General features: G+C 40.2%; 1 protein-coding gene across 1 annotated transcript in view; it reads left to right on the forward strand.

Moving 5' to 3' along the window:
- Positions 1–16,146, forward strand: part of RCAN1 (regulator of calcineurin 1) — a 41,813-nt gene that overhangs the window by 17,700 nt on the left and 7,967 nt on the right. The gene's annotated exons all lie outside the window — the stretch shown is intronic.

Consider the following 16,146-nt stretch of genomic DNA (forward strand, 5'->3'; position numbering starts at 1 on the left):
TGTGCTCATGTTTGCTGTGCTGGCAGTTATTTAGGCTATAGGAGTGCTTAAGTTGAAAACACTTTTTGATAGAACGAAGTCACTGAAACATGCTGTTTGCCTTTAAAGAGTGTCAAAGATTCACAACTAGAAACTGGACAATGAGAATCTACTGCTTTACATGCTGTGCAGACTTTGTGAAATGTTTTCCAGGAAAGTTGAGTACAGCCATGAATCACTTATGGAAAATTCAGTGGAATGAATTAGTCAAAGTAATACTTCAGTGCCCATCCTTTGCGTTCTGCTATCAGGAAATAATGCAGCTTTCCATGATTTTGTACAAATCATGTGGCATAAGTAAGAAAAGCTGTGGTTAGAATAGCTCTTGGACTTTCTCACAGCTTTGTAAAAATGCTTATTTTGAAATAAATGTGAACTTTAATATCAAAGATGTGGGTGCTCCAGCAGAAATCTTCAAGCTTAAGATGCTCAGGAAATGTATCTGCTTTCTTCCCTGAGCTTGCATCTTGTACATGTGTTTTCCTGCTGGGATAACTTGAAAGGGGGGGGGGGGTGAGCGGTGTTTCCATTCTCGCTTCTGAAACAATTGTCTTCTCTCCTTTGACTGTCAGGCTTTTACTTTCAAGGTTAAAACTTAAAGTCAAAGACTGCACAACTGAAACAACTGCACTGTAGAAATGAAGGCTTCTGTGCTGGTACCCTGCACCTTACAGATTTGATAATGTATGTACACTGCAGTATTGATTACTGCTGTTCAGAGAACTGACTGAAAATGGTATCTTCATATTTAGTAAATTGGCTAAATATTTACTGGATGCTAATGAATATATTTTTTTCATATTATCAGTGTAATTTATCAGCCAAGTTCTACAATCTGTTGTGTATTTCACAACTATGCAAATGAATTGCTGTGTGTGAACTTTAATGCTTTTTGCACTGGCAAGTGTGATCTGAATGTTGTTAATGATTATGACATTACAAGACTGAAAGGATACATCAGAAATGCCAGGGGGAAAAAGTGTGTGGGATGAGGGAGTACAGCTTTCAGTCTTCCTTGGAGTGTATCTTGCACTATTTTTTGTGGCATGGGCTGTTAATCTAAAAGCCTTGGGGAGCTGTCAGTGTTTGGAAGGGAGTTGGTTGGACTTAACTGGATCCTTTCATAGATATGAAGCTGTGAATGCTGGATGACTGAGAAGTCTCACTTTTTTCTGCTTCCTTTTTCATGATAAGGGCTGGATCTGCCAAAGACTGGCATCCAAGCCCTTTTAGGGGACTACATTGGAAGCTGGTTTATGTTTTGGTTTTCTTTTAATTTGGTGATTGTGGGGTGTTTGATTTTTATTTTTTTTTTTGGTGTGTGGTTTTTTTTGGGTTTTGTTTGGTTTTTGTTGTTTGGGGGCTGGGGAAGGGTGGGGATTGTTGGTTTGGTTTGTGTTGTTTTGGCTTTGGGGTTTGGGGTGTTTTTTTGTAGCCAACAGCTTGTGCATGGATATATTCTTTATTAGACCTGTTAGGTCTAGTGGAATAGGTTAAATATTTAGTAAGGGAAAACTGCTGCATTCCCTTTTCCAGTTCAGCTGTACTGAACTGTCTCTTGCTAACTTAGGGGGCTATTTTTCAAAGAGGGGCCAATGTAAACAAATGGTGCTTAGGCAACTTTAGCTTTGAGTTTCTTTGGAAAGTGCATGGGTGTCTCATTTCCAGTCAAATACATCTGAAGAAATTTAATGGCAAGAAAGGGCTTTCAGAAGTTAATTCTTAGTTGTTCAAGAGCTAAACAGTGTCCTACCCTGTTCTGTCAAGTGCACCATCAGTAAGTTTGCAGATGATGCCATGTTGTGCGGGAGTGTTGATCTGCTTGAGAGTAGGAAGACTATAGAGGAAACTGGACAAGCTGGATTGAAGAGCTGAGCCTGGTTGTATGTGATGAAATGAGGCCAGGTGCTGGGACCTGCACTTCCATCACAACTACCACATGCAATGCTACAGGCTTGGGAAAGAGTGGCTGGAAGGTTGCCCAGCAGGAAAAAAACCCTGGGGGTGTCAATTGACAGATGGTTGAATATAAGCCAGTATGTGCCCAGGCAGCTAAGAAGGTCAACATCATCCTGTCCTGTATTAGAAATAGTGTGACAAGGAGGACCAGGTAAGCGATTGTCCCCCTGTACTCAGCACTGGTGAGGCAACATGTTGAGTACTGTGTTCAGTTTTGGGGCCCTCACTACAAGAAAGAGGTGCTGGGTGAGGGCAATGAAGCTGCTGAAGGGCCTAGAGCCTATGAGGAGTGGCTGAGGGAGCTGGGATTGTTCAGTCTGGAGAAAAAGGAGGTTGAGGGAAGACCTTTTTGCTCCATGCAACTTTCCAAAAGAAGGTTGTAACAAGGTGGTTATTGGTTTCTTCTCACCAGTAACAAGTGCTAGGATGAGGAGAAATTGCCTCAAGCTGTACCAGAGGAGGTTTAGATTAGATCTTAGGAGAAACTCCTTCACCAAAAGGGTTGTCAGAGACTGGCTTAGACTCCCTAGGGTTGAAATACCATCTCTGGTGGTGTATGAAAGACACACAGTTATGGTGCTAAGTGGCATGGTTTAGCACCAGATTTGGTAGAGTTAGGTAATGGTTTGACTCAATGGTCTTAAATGTCTCTTCCAACCAAAATGATTTCTGATTATATATATATGTATATAGAACCAAGCTTGGACCTGTCACTGCACTTCTCCATCCACATGGTCTCTTCTCCCTAGTATCAAGTGATAGAATTAGAGGAAATGGCATCAAATTGTGTCAGGGGATGTTTAAATTGGCTGTTAGAAAAACTTTACTTACTGAAGTGATCAGGCATTGGAATAAGCTGTCCAGGGAGGTGGTGGAGTCACCATCCCTGGAGGTGTTCAAGAAACATAAATGTGGCACTTTGGGGTATGGTTTAATGGCCATTGTGCTATTGGTTTGGTGATTGGACTCAATGATCTCGGAGGTCTTTCCAACCAAGCAATTCTATGATTCTATGATATGGATTATATTCTCTCCTTAATTTGTATCCAATGTACCATGCCCCAGATAGCCACAAATAATTCTTTCTGTCACTTCTGATCTTTGTGCTCTCATTTTTTAAACCAAAAGCATCCAACCTGTGCCAAATATGCTTTTCAGAATTGCATCAGTGTGCACTTCAGTCTTAATGTGCAAGTTAGGAGGTGGGCCTTCTAAATTATTCTTAGCCTTCACTCATTCTGCATCCTGAAAATTCCTGGAAAACACAAAGCTTTATTTTTTCCTTAAGGTAATGTTAGGGATTTTTATTTTTGCCATTTTATTATAGTGTGCAGATTTGCAAGCTTTGAGGCCTTACTTAATTCCTTTGTACACTCAGCACGTTCCACAGGCTATGGAACAAATGTCTATCTTACTTTGCATTTGTGTCCTTGGCCATTACCTTCTACAAAGTTCAGATTCTCCCTTCTTTACGTCCTGCAATGTATGCTGATACCAGTTCTAGCTTGTCTGGTGACCCACATAAGTTGCTTCTGCCAAGCAAGATAGCTGACAGCTGAGTTTTGTATGCTTCTTTTTGGTCCCACACAACTCTTTATCACAAAATCTGCCCCTTAAACCTTTCTTCTGGTATCATATTTGATTGGAATTTGCCAAGAGGCTCACATAAGTCCATTTTTAGCTTGCTGTCTGATGACTTTGAGAAAATTCTCCCTCTCACTTTAAGGGACATTTTTTCCTCTTTGGATTTATACTCCTATGAAGGAGCTCTTTGGAAGTAAAACACAATAAACAATGCCCTTTTTTTTTTCCCCCCTCCTCCAGATCATTCTTTAAAGGCTTAAGTAATGTCTTGAGAAGATTATCTCTGAGTGATGTGTGAATATAGTGTTATAGGCTCTTTGTAATCCTCCAAGTGAAGGAAGAGTCCTCCTCAGAAATTCCTAACCTTTTAAGATGCTGTTTGCTAATGACTCTGTTCCTTTTTTTTTTCCTAAGTGAAAACAAACTTACAGGCTTTCACATAATTCCTAGGTATACAGCAGTCATAAATATTCTTTGCTGCATTCTTGGTTTTTCCAAAGAGATACCAGCTACTCTGGACTGGATGGCTTGCAGCTCTGAAGTGCAGGGTGGGTTTGAGGTATCAGGAGGGAGTTCTAGAGCTGGTCAGGCTTTCAGGTGGCATTACATGAATTGGTGATAACAAAGTGTTGTGGTTGCTCAGTTCAGGTGAACAACTTTGTTCCAAAATGTCCCCTCTTGAAAAAAAGTGGAGAGATTTCTTAGAGTTTTCTGTGGAGGGTTCTGTCCTTTCCTCAGCAGGCTTGTTCATGATGGAAATGCTGATTTGCGCAGGTGTTAGAGTATTTAAATAGCCTCTGTTTGAATAATCTGTCCATACAGGCTGACAGAATGCTGTGCAGTTCTTATTTAGTTGTTCTGGTTTTGCCTATCATTAGAATATTCTTCTCAAACCTAATTAAACAAGTTGCTTATTTCTTCTAAAATGCTCTGAGCAGAAAAAAATCCTAAAATACTGTTGGGTTTTTTTTATCAGTTAAATAGGTCACTGTAATTTGGAAAAGTTTAGGATGCTAGTTTATAGCACATAGAACTCACCTTTCTAGGTGGAATAGTGTTTTTCATACTACTGAAAAAAAACCCAGTTACCAGTAAATGTACTGTACAGAAAACTAATTCTTCCAGAACACTTGAACGGGGGCAAACTTGTAATCCATTTACTGTGGGTCATTTGAGTGAATTCTTTGCAGGAGTGGAAACATGCTGAAAAAAGACTTTACATTTTGGAATATATTTGCCATATTAAAGCATTTTCTAAATGAGTCCAGTTGGTTACTCAAATATTCTGTAGTGGAATTTCCAAATTAACGCTTTTATGTTACCAGTCAGTGAACAGGAATTTAGTGTTTAATGCTTGGAAATGGAAGTGTAAGTCATGGATTTTTCCAAGGAAGGAATAAGCACAGTGTAGGTATTTATTTTTCAAATGGTTGGCTGGAAAACTGTCACACATTGAATCTGTAAATAGCTCTCCTGTGATAGAGCACAGCTTTTTATATTCTGTTTGAACATATGTAGGCTACATAATGCAAGCATGACAACAGTTCATATATTTTAAGCTGCTATTAAAAAGAAGTCTTGTAAGAGCCTATTCAGTAGAAACAGCTACTTTCCTTCTTGGCAGTGCCTTTGGAATCTGTGTTTAAGAAAAAAAAAATAAATTAAAAAAATCAGTGGGTTATTTGAATCTTTTTTTTTTAAATCCCTCAGTAGAGTAATTGTGGATAGCTTCTGTGTGCAGAGGAACGGCTTCACAGAAGCCTTGCTTACGTCCGTAGGTGATGCAGACTTCTGTGGTCAAAACTCTGGCTCCCTGAGCATTATGGCTGTCTGCCGAAAAGACACAGCTTCAGGGTACAGTCTGTAGTTTTGGACTTCAAGTGGATGTTTGTAATTGCATTAAGAACTAATTTGAGTAGGAATTCTTCCTGATTTTTTTCTTTTTGAAATAATAGTAATAGATACAGGAAACCACCTGGGGGTGGGGTTTGGTTTGGTTTTGCTGTGTGGGGTTTTTCTTGGTTTCAGTGTTGGGTTTTTTTGTTGTTGTCCGTGGGTGGTGGTGGTTTTTTTCATTTGTGTGGGTGGGGGGTTTTGTTTGGTTTGTTTTGTTTCACTTCTGCCATATGAATACCCCTTAAATGAAGATCAAGACAATTAGGAAGTTAACTGGCATTCATTGGAACAAGCCAGGGCTGCAATTTGTGTGTCTTTAACAGATGAGAATTTGAAGTGAAGGGAGAGGAAATAAGGTTGTAACTTTCAAGAACCATTGATTACAAGGTGAACAAAATTGTCTTGTGTTTTGGAGATCCTGTGAGAATGGTTTGGAACAGTCAGTCAGCTTTTAGTCACAATATTTTTTTGTTGTGGGTTTTTTGGTGTTTGAGGTTCTTTTGGTTTTTTTTTCTTCAAAAGAAAATGTTCCAAAGTTGCTGTGAATTAATCAGACTGCAGGGAAAACTATGCTACTTCATCAAATGTCATCAAAGAGTAATAATAGCTCTTGAAGATTTAAAATCAGCTCTGCTCTGTATGTTAGGAGGAGTTGTCCACAGAATGATACCTGTGTGTTGTCTTTAGGTGTAAGACTACCCACATTCTACCTGAGTAATGCTGAGAAACAGCTTTTGGGAGTATGGACCACCAAGACTGCTGGTTTGAATAAAGAAAGCACCTTGCTCTTATGTTGAGGGAGTAAATAGTGTTTTAATGTTTATTGCAGTGATGACCCAAGCTGACCTTCTTTATTTGTAATCAAACTTTCATTAGCCTTGAGGAGTATGTATCTGCTCTGGTGAAATTCCAGGCTGGAAGGTCTTGAAATTGTGAAGTTAAAAAATACAGGTGGAACTGAGGAGTGAGTACTGCTGTATCTTTCCCTACTTAACTATTGTTTTGTTTAAGTTGCCATAGTGAACTGATTTAATTTCCCAAATGTGATCATGGAAGATTCATTGCAGCTCTGGTTCTGTCTGAGTACAATCAGATAGGAGAGACTGAGTTTTGTTTTCCACCATCAGATGTCACTTACTACTTTTTAATTTTCATTTAACACAGTGTAGATATGTCATACTGCAGAGTACTTTTGTAATAGAGTAGAGCTAATGGTGCAGGTCATACCAAAGCACAGGTTGGTGGTGTGCTGTTAGCAGCTTCCAAAATCATCAGTAAAAAGGACCCCTGGCTTCAGAGTTGTTGTGCATTAAAGAACTTTGGAACTCCTTGTCTAACTAATTGATCTGAAGTGCCCATCAGAGATCCTTGGTCATAGGTCTGGAAACCACCAAAATACTCTCTGTTACAGATAGACTGTTTCAGACAGAAAACAAAATCTTGATTGCTCAAGAAGTAGTTAGTCTTCTTAAATTGGTTTATCTGCAGCTTTAATATGCAATGATCCATGCTTTATAAGGGTAATTCTTGATTTAAATGTTGAGTGGAGAATAAAGACAAGCTGACACAGATTCATTCCTTCTGCTTTTTGTCCTCTGTACTGACCTTTTTATTATTGTCTCCTTCGCTATCCAGAATGTACGAAGTGAGATAAAAATATCTTGACTTTTTTGGTCTTTTCAGAGAAGTTTCAATGCCTGTGGAAGCATACTGAACCAAAAATGCCACCTACCTCTTAATCCTGCCATTATAAGTGTGTGTTTCATAAAGCCAGAGAGCTGGCCAAATATGGGGGGTTTGTTTCCGCAGGCATTATTCAAGACCAGGATGCAGACATCAAGCTTTTACTGTAGCTAACGTGATATATACATATGTGTATTTAGAAGACAATTGTTAATATCTGAACCTGGGTGAGAATGTTGTCCAATCCTCTAAAAATCTAGTTTTTAAAAATGTTTTGTAAAATGTATCATATTCTCCTTTCTGTACCTTTATATATGCGTGATGATTATCTTTATGCAAGAACTTCCATTCCTCAATGCTTCTTGTTTTGGCAGCAGAGGATAGTTGCATCGCTGTCAATATATAAATGACACTAAAAGCCCATTTCTCTGAAACTTGGTCCCTGTTCAGTCTTCAAACATGGTATCTTTTAGAAACCAGTGTACAAGCCCAGCATCAACGCTTCCTTAATGCCCCTTATTTCACCCAAAGGTGCGGGCAATGTGCGCAGGCAGCACAGGATTGCAGTGCTCCAGCTGTATTAATGTCTGAACATGTATGATGTGCATGAATCCAACTCTAAGCATGTCTTATCCCCTGCACCTTGCCCTCTGCTGAATCTGACTTAACAGTACAGCTCTTCCTTCCTTATAAAACAGTGTTCTTCATCTTCCGAAGGTGCCCCTTACTCAAGGAATAATTATGTGAAGGACTGTTTCTGGTTTAGAAGGTGTTGTGTATAGTATGTCCCTTCTTTCTGAAATAGTTTTATCTTGCAAATCCACCTGCCTTCTGTTTACTGTCTAGATTTTTAATTTTTTCCTCATGCTGGCATTCAAATAAATAACCTTGAAAAAGTCAGTGTGCTGCTGATATTCCCCCCCCCCCCCCCCCCCCCATTATGGTGTTAGGAAGAATACCTCATGCTTCCTTTATTTCATATTTATGCAGTGCTCATGAGAGATTATTTTATATCTTGGGGGATGTGGAAAAAGTTTTTAACAAATAACTTCCTTCAATTCTGCTGTAAATAGTTTTCATACTAGAGAAAAACTATCTGTAAAAAATGGCCTATTAACACATTTTGGTTTAAAAGCCCTTGTTCTTTTTTAGTTCATAATAAATATAGATGATCTTTGGAGAATTTTCCTCTCTTTCCCCTTTTTAATCTCCACTCTGAGGAAGGGATTTATATAGATATCTATATTTATAGAAGCCCTTAACAAGTTTAAGTTAGAAGAGTTGAGTTGTTTAAGGATTTCCTGCCCTTCCCTTTCCATAGTTAGCCCTTTCTTGTGTGGCATGGACACCGCTTCCGTGCTGAGTTATAGACTCTACTATTGTCCCCATCACCTTTTCTTTCTCCTTTCTGCCTTAAATAGAAATAAATAATCCTGCACTGCAACTGCATCTGGCCATGGGAGTGATCTTGTTTACATTTGTCTTGCGTAAAGATTGTCATCTTGGTCTTTGGCTTTTAGTTTTGTGGATTATTTTTTTCTTGCTGCCCTACCCCTAGTCCCCTAACATGTAATGGATTGAACTGTTAATATAGCTGGACAATCTTTTTCAGGTGCTTTCATATACTTTTAAAAAGCATCTGATCTTGCAGGTTGTTCTGATTATTCGAAACCAAATTCTCTCTCTGTGGTGTGGGTGAGGGGAATGTTTACATCTGACCTTGCAAGAACTTTCTCCTTCCCTGTTTCAGTCCCCCTAGCCAACTGCTGCAAAAAGACTTAGTGTTTCATGATATCCTCTTCCTACTGTAAATACATTACATGTAGATAATTTTATAGAGTGAATCAATTAATATAAAGGAGAAAGAAGTCAAGGTTTTTGTGAAAGACTTCTGATTGGCATTTAGCCTTCCATAATTTCAGGCCTGTAAAAGTGTTGTCTTAAACATCTATACCATCTTAGGAAGGTGCAGAATCTTCATAGCTTTTCTGCTTGCTTTTACGTGCTTTGCCTGGTATCTCAGAAAATGGTCACTCTGCTTGGTTTTCTGTTTAGAAGAGGAAAAAGTTTTACTGGAACTGTTAGAAGTTTAAATAGAGGCAGCATCACCCTCTGGATTAATTTTTACTGTCAACTGAGTCTAGCTGTATCTGTCTGCAATAAGCATCTGTGCCAGCATACGAAGTATGGTAGCGATGGTTGTGCCGAACTAGTGCTCTGATAAATATTACTGACAAGTATTCAAGCTTTATTGCTGAGAAGTTCCCTTTTTTTGATACAAAAAAATACTGTCCAATAGCTTAATTTATAGCCATTGAATACTTTCCCCTCTCCCACCCTGCCAAATGGCACTCCTGTACAGTACTTTTACATAACTTGGTGTAGTACAGACAGATAAGCTTTTATTTTGGGTACCCTATTATTTGGAACCAGATGCTTAAGTTTTTAACCTGCACTGTATTTTGTCTCCGTGACTGGAAATTCAGTGATTAAAATACTTGTAAGCATATGATACAGTAAAGGGTCATGTGCTTGCTATTCCCCATTATAAACAAAGTTAATGAGAGGAGCTGATGATGAGTCTTAAATCCATGTTCAGTGCCCCTTTTTCCATTTTGTCATTGTGTAGGCGTTACCTTAATGCCCTGCACGTAGCTCTGTTTAATTTGGAAAACCAGTTTGTGTACTTGTGTTGCTGTTCCCCATGTGATTTCTTTCTGGTAAATGAATTTGCAGATATGATGCATGCAGTTCATTCCATAATACTGGAGTTTGGGTTGTTTGGGGTTTGGGTTTTTTTGCTTGTTAGAAAGGTGCTTTGTTGCAGGTTATTTCTCTGCTTTTTTTTTTCTGACTCAGTGTGTATATTTATTTATCATGTATCACAGTATCACCAAGGTTGGAAGAGACCTCAAAGATCGAGTCCAGCCAGTCACCACAGACCTCATGACTAGACCATGGCACCAAGTGCCACATCCAATCCCCTCTGGAACGCCTCCAGGGACGGTGACTCCACCACCTCCCCGGGCAGCACATTCCAATGACAAACGACTCGCTCAGTGAAGAACTTCCTCCTCACCTCGAGCCTAAACTTCCCCTGGCACAGCTTGAGATGGTGTCCTCTTGTTCTGGTGCTGGGTGCCTGGGAGAAGAGACCAGCCCCTTCCTGGCTACAACCACCTTTCAGGTAGTTGTAGAGAGCAATGAGGTCACCCTTGAGCCTCCTCCTCTCCAGGCTAAACAATCCCAGCTCCCTCAGCCTCTCCTCATAGGGCTTGTGCTCAAGGCCTCTCACCAGCCTTGTTGCCTTCTCTGGACACGTTAAGTGTCTCGATGTCCTTCTTAAACTGAGGGGCCCAGTACTTTCTGAAGATCTAATGGATACATAGAATATAAAACCAACAAGTATACAACTTATGAAAAACCCTTAAGTTTTTCAAATCAGAAAGCAGAAGAACCCATCCATTAACATTTTCGGTTGGAATAATTCTGAATCCCTATGTTTCTGACCTAGGTTTGCCTGGCACAGGAGGACTGTGTACAGCTATCTTATGTGTGGTTGTCTGACTGCATGAGTAGGTGCGTAGCCATCCCAGTGTTCTGGATTAGCCATCAAGGTCGCCTGTCTCTGGGGTCAAGGATTTTGAGGAGAAAACTACACTCAACTGTTACTGCTCTGCCCGTTAATTTTACTTCTTAAATCCTTAAATCCGACTTTCAAAACTGAATCCTGTCCAATTTTCTTTCCACCATCTTTGTTGGGGGGGCAAGGGGGGGTGGAGAGGGTTGGGGAGTTTTTGCTTGAAGGGGATATGGTGGTAGTGGTAGTATTGATTAATTTTTGGCTACTAAAATGAGTGAAAGAACTGTGCAGGCATTTTAAGGCAAGTGACTTAACCCACTGCCCTCACTCCTAGCTCTTCAGTTGAGCCAGCTGGCACTGTTGTGACTTCTCTTGCTGATCAAGTTCAGTTTCAAAGCGAACCAAACCAAACCGCACAACACACACCATCACATAAAACCAGACCACGTCTTAAATCCCAAGGGCAGGGGAAAAAAGTTTTCCAGTGATGGAGAGTGTTACTGTTTCCTGATGGCAATGTTGGTTTGCAGGACACCCTTAAAGGCAGTAGAGAAAAACACACTGTCAGGGGGATGTGCTTATTCGCTTTTTGTGTGGTAAGTTTTGTTACTTTTTCAGTGGGTCTGAGTTCTGTGGAATTTCTTTATTTTTGCCTGAATGCATGCTGAAGCCATGCTCTAGATAAGCATTAAGGCCTAGAAAGGAACATGTATTTGCTCTTCCCATTCTCTCCTTCACCATGCCCTTCCCATGTGGACTCATAGCACCCCTGCTCCTGCACTGATGGGCAGCACAGGTTACAAGGTCACCTGAATTCAGGTGTGGGCTGCTGCACACAGAGCAGAGCTTACTGACCCTAGACATTCATGAATAACTCTGCAAGCTGTTTATACTTTACTATCTGCCCCTCCCTCCCCTTTCCCAACCACTAGGAAAATGAAACCAGTAAGTATGGTTATTCATTCTAGATAATTTCAAGATGTTTATCCCTCTCATAAGGGCTAAGACAAGATAATTAACATGAAGACAGGAATAGAAACTATATGTTGATAACATAAGATCAGGAAGTGTACACAGTTGGTCTACAGGGATTACATGGAGCACCATCCAAGAGGCTATAGTAAAAGGGAAGAGAATGGACTCTATTGTTCTTATTAATACCTCATAGGTGATCATTTTATTAGCTTACAGAATTGCCAATACAGAAACATCATTTTCATATTGATTTTTTTTCCTCATATCGTTAGCTTTGCTAATGTAGTTATTAATAGTGAAGAGTCATTTTTGGACTTGCTTTTTTTTTCCTACTTCTGTGTTCTCATTCCCTCTTCTGTGCCTTGCCTGTTTTGCTGCATGTCAGGATTAAATTACAGAACACCTTACAGCATTCAGTCATTTTGTGTTCCCACTATTCCATATTCTCATTCAAATTCTGGTTTTTCCTTTCATCCCCCAAAACCAATTAAAAAGTGGTCTCTCTTAAATTTTTCTGCCTGGGAATTGCTGCTAGTGGAGGATGTGTTGGGTGCTGTTGATGTTAGGGAGTACTCTAGATTTTTATTGAGTATCTTGCCTGCAATTTTGGGAACTCAACCTTTAAAATCTGAGCCTCAGAATCCGTGCCTTTCAATGGAAAACTGAAACCCGATAACCCAGGACTGACTGCCTGGTCGTGTGGTATTATCCTTATCTGTTTGTTTGATTTCCCTGATTCTTGTTGCCCAAAGTACAGCAACATCCCATTCCACTGATGAAGTTTGTGTCCTTCAGTGTCAGATATTATTTAGTGTGTGGACGACGACATATACCTTTAAACTGGTGATCTCCTTGGCCTTGTTCTCTTTCTGTAGGTCACTAAGGAGTCTCAAAGAGAAGACAGCAGAAAACTCTCTGATGACAAGGGAGAATGAAAACTGCACGTTGATAGCATCAGAACATGAAATCCAGAAGTTCTGATAGCCTTGCTGTGTTCTTGTTCCAGACAGTTTGTTAGCATGTGGTGAACAAATGTTACAGAACCTGAACAGCGCAGAATAAACATTGCAACACGGGCAGGGTTTTGTAATGGCGGTTTTGTAACTTTGACTCTTGGTTTCTACAATGTATGTCAGGGCTCACAACATACCCTTGCTGCCTTAACACTTCATTAAATGAAGGAGAGGCAGTGAATATTTGTTTTTAATTGATTTTGATAAAGTAAGGCCTTCTGTTAGTTTTTTAGTTAATTTGAGGTAGTTTATTTAATCTGTGAATCGCTACGTTGAAGACTGCATTTTTGTTCTGTCAACCACAGCAATAAGGATATTAGGAACACTTCAAAGGGATGATTTTTTTTTTTTAAATCTTTCCCCCCACCCTCCAGCCATGCCTTTGCCCTGAGTATACTACTTCTTGGTTTATTCTTTGTTGTGAATAGTGTTAGTATGCAGCACCTAGAATCATGGTTTTTTTAAGACTGACTGCTGAGACAGCCTCACCAAAAAAATAGTGATTGTAGTGATAATGTGAAGCAGACTAGGGCTGGTTTCTTTTATTTTTCCTTTTAAACAGGCAAAGTGTAAAAGCTAGTGTGCATCAGTAGAAGGCTCTTGTTTTCTCTGGAGAACACAATGTGAGGTCTTAAGTCTTCTCGAAAATGGTTGATTTCTTTACAGGTAACACAGTAATACAGCAGGTTCCAGTCTGGTTTTAGATGACAGTTGTCTTTGAAAAATGGCTGTAGCAAGACTTGCAAAGCCATTTTCCTTGGGTCTCAGTAACATGTAGGTATTACTGAGGGTAGCAGTCAGAAGTATGTTTAATGTCTTGCTCTTCATGGCATCTGGGCATAAAAATGTAAGTCTAGACTAACAAAGGGATGCAAGTGCCTAGCATCTACCTGTCCTACTTGAAAGTGTGAAGCCCAAAATAGGGCTTTTGGAGATGTTCACAATCACTGGACTGCTAGGAAGCTTTGACATGCTTAGCTATATAAAGGTCTGCAGCTAGGTTGCCAAAAGTTCCATTCTGTTGGGCAGCTCAAACTGCCTCCTGCGTAGGGCCTGTGAGGCTCTACAAAAGAAACATTCTTTCCACCTGTCACGCACAAAGATGCAATCACCTTAGTAGTTTCAGAGTATGCCAAATGGCTCTGACTCAGTAATAAGTTAAAGGGGGACCTTCTTTACTTTCTTATCAGTAGCTATAGTATTCACCTAGGATGTGGAAAGCCTGTTTTCCTTTTGTGCTCAGGTGATTCATAGCCATATTTTCCAGGTGAGCATCCTGACCACTGGTCTATGGAGTCATGCTTGGTGCTTGTACTTCCAAAGTCTTTAAGACACTTGAAGACCTAATTCCAAGGCAAGGGCAGGATTCAAGGCATACTTGACATGGTTTTGTGTGAGCTGAGGTGGTTCACTGCTTGGCTGTTTAAGGATCCTCTTCTTAGTTACTTGCATTTCTGGTAAGGGTCATGAGCTTGGGAACTTAGACCTGTTCTCGCTGTACACGTGTCCAGTCCAGATCTCATCAGTGTTAAGTGGCTGGATAGCCACTGCATGTCATGAAATAATAGAATTGCTTTGTTTGGAGAAGATCATCGAGTCCAGCTATCAACCTAACACCACCATGGCCATTAAACCACATCCTGAAGTGCCATGTCTACAGGTTTTTCTAACACCTCCAGGACTGGTGATTCAACCACTTCCCTGGGCAACCTATTCCAATGGCTGACCACCCTTCCAGTAAACAATTTTTTCCTAATATCCAACCTAAACCTGTCCTAGTGCAACTTGAGGCTATTTCTTCTCATTCTATCCCTAGGGAGAAGAGACTAGGGAGAAGAGACTGACCCCCACTTCACTACAAGGTCCAACAACTTCAGACAGTTGTAGAGAGCATATGAAGTCTTGACTCAGCCATCTCTTCTGCAGATTATACAATCACAGTTGCCCCAGCTGCTCCTCATTAAACCTGTTCTCCAGACCCTTCATCAGCTTCATTGCCCTTCTCTGGACACTTCAGCACTTCAATGTCTGTCTTGGGGTGAGCAGGCCTGTGTTCAAGGAGCAGCCTCACCAGTGTGGAGTACAGGGGCATGATCTGGACACACTGGCTCTTTCTGGACACACTGTTTTGGAGCTTGGGGATAGGGAAGGAGCTGCTATTTCTGTCTTTCAGACACACAGTATGTTAGGGGCTACTGGAGGCTTGTAAACTTTTACTTTCTTCCAGAGCTGAGTTTGCTGACAGCATCTACACCAGTTGCTGAGTTGTCCTTCAAGGCACCTTTTCCTGAGCTGAGCAATTTTTAAGTGAGGGTTTCTAAGGAAACATGCAAGGAAGCAGGTCTGAGTAGTCTTTCACGCTAAGGTAGCTTTACAATAGCAGAGAGTTTGATTACTAAATGGGGATTTTGTCCTCTGGCACAATAATCCCCCTTTAAGCAAGTGGAGCCTGTGGAAATACAGGAGGCTATTCATGTGAATAATTATACATAATTCAATATTTATTAAATAAGGTTTTAAACTGATGATAGTCTGTGGTTTGCAGGTATTACATACAATTCAGTGCTTGTGTCATAGCCCCATATTACTGTAAAATGAGTTAAACACACTAACAATTTTGACTTCCTTCTAGATTTTGATCTAAAGCTGCACAGGAGATGTCTGAATGGCTTGTAAAAGCTACAGCTTAAACTTAATGAATTACTTGAAATGCTAATTATTTTTTTCTAATGGTTCTTAACTTTTACTAAAACCACCAAGCAAAAAACCCCAAAAGCATAACCTAAAAAAAAACACCCCACCCCAAGGACAAACCAACCAACCCACCCCAAAATTGCATCCAAAAAAAAAAATCTGTCTTGTGCTACTTTTTGGGAAATGTTCTGAAACTGGGATACAATTAAGCCAGAAAAAAATAATCAGAAATGTAGGTTTCATACCTCCTCGCTGCTATTGATAGTTCAGGTTGTCTCTTTAAACCCTGCCAGCAGATTGGTGATGAAGTTGCTGTTAAAAACAACTACCACCCCACCCCCCCAAACCCAACCAACCAAGCAACACCCTAACCCAAAACCAGAAAAACACAACAGAAAGACCCCTTAAAAACCAAACAGCCCCCAACCATCCCAAACAAAACAGAAAATTCAGCTCTTTATGAGGCTTAGTGCGAGTTTTTTAACAAAGGGAGCGTGGTAATTAGTCCACAGAGTTGCTTTGAAGAAAGCTTCAAAATAATTTCTCACACTAATGAGGGGAAAAAGTATTTTTCCCAAATCAGTTCCTCCTAATCTCTAAACTTCAGCCCATGTATTTTTTTTTCTCCACAAAACCACCAAAAGCTATTGACCTGAGGGATTTGTTTTCCATTCCGGAGTCTTGAAATTTTCCTCCTGGCTAATTACAGCCTATTACTCT

This window comes from Dryobates pubescens, chromosome 12 (genome assembly GCF_014839835.1).
Source record: "Dryobates pubescens isolate bDryPub1 chromosome 12, bDryPub1.pri, whole genome shotgun sequence".
NCBI lineage: Eukaryota > Metazoa > Chordata > Aves > Piciformes > Picidae > Dryobates > Dryobates pubescens.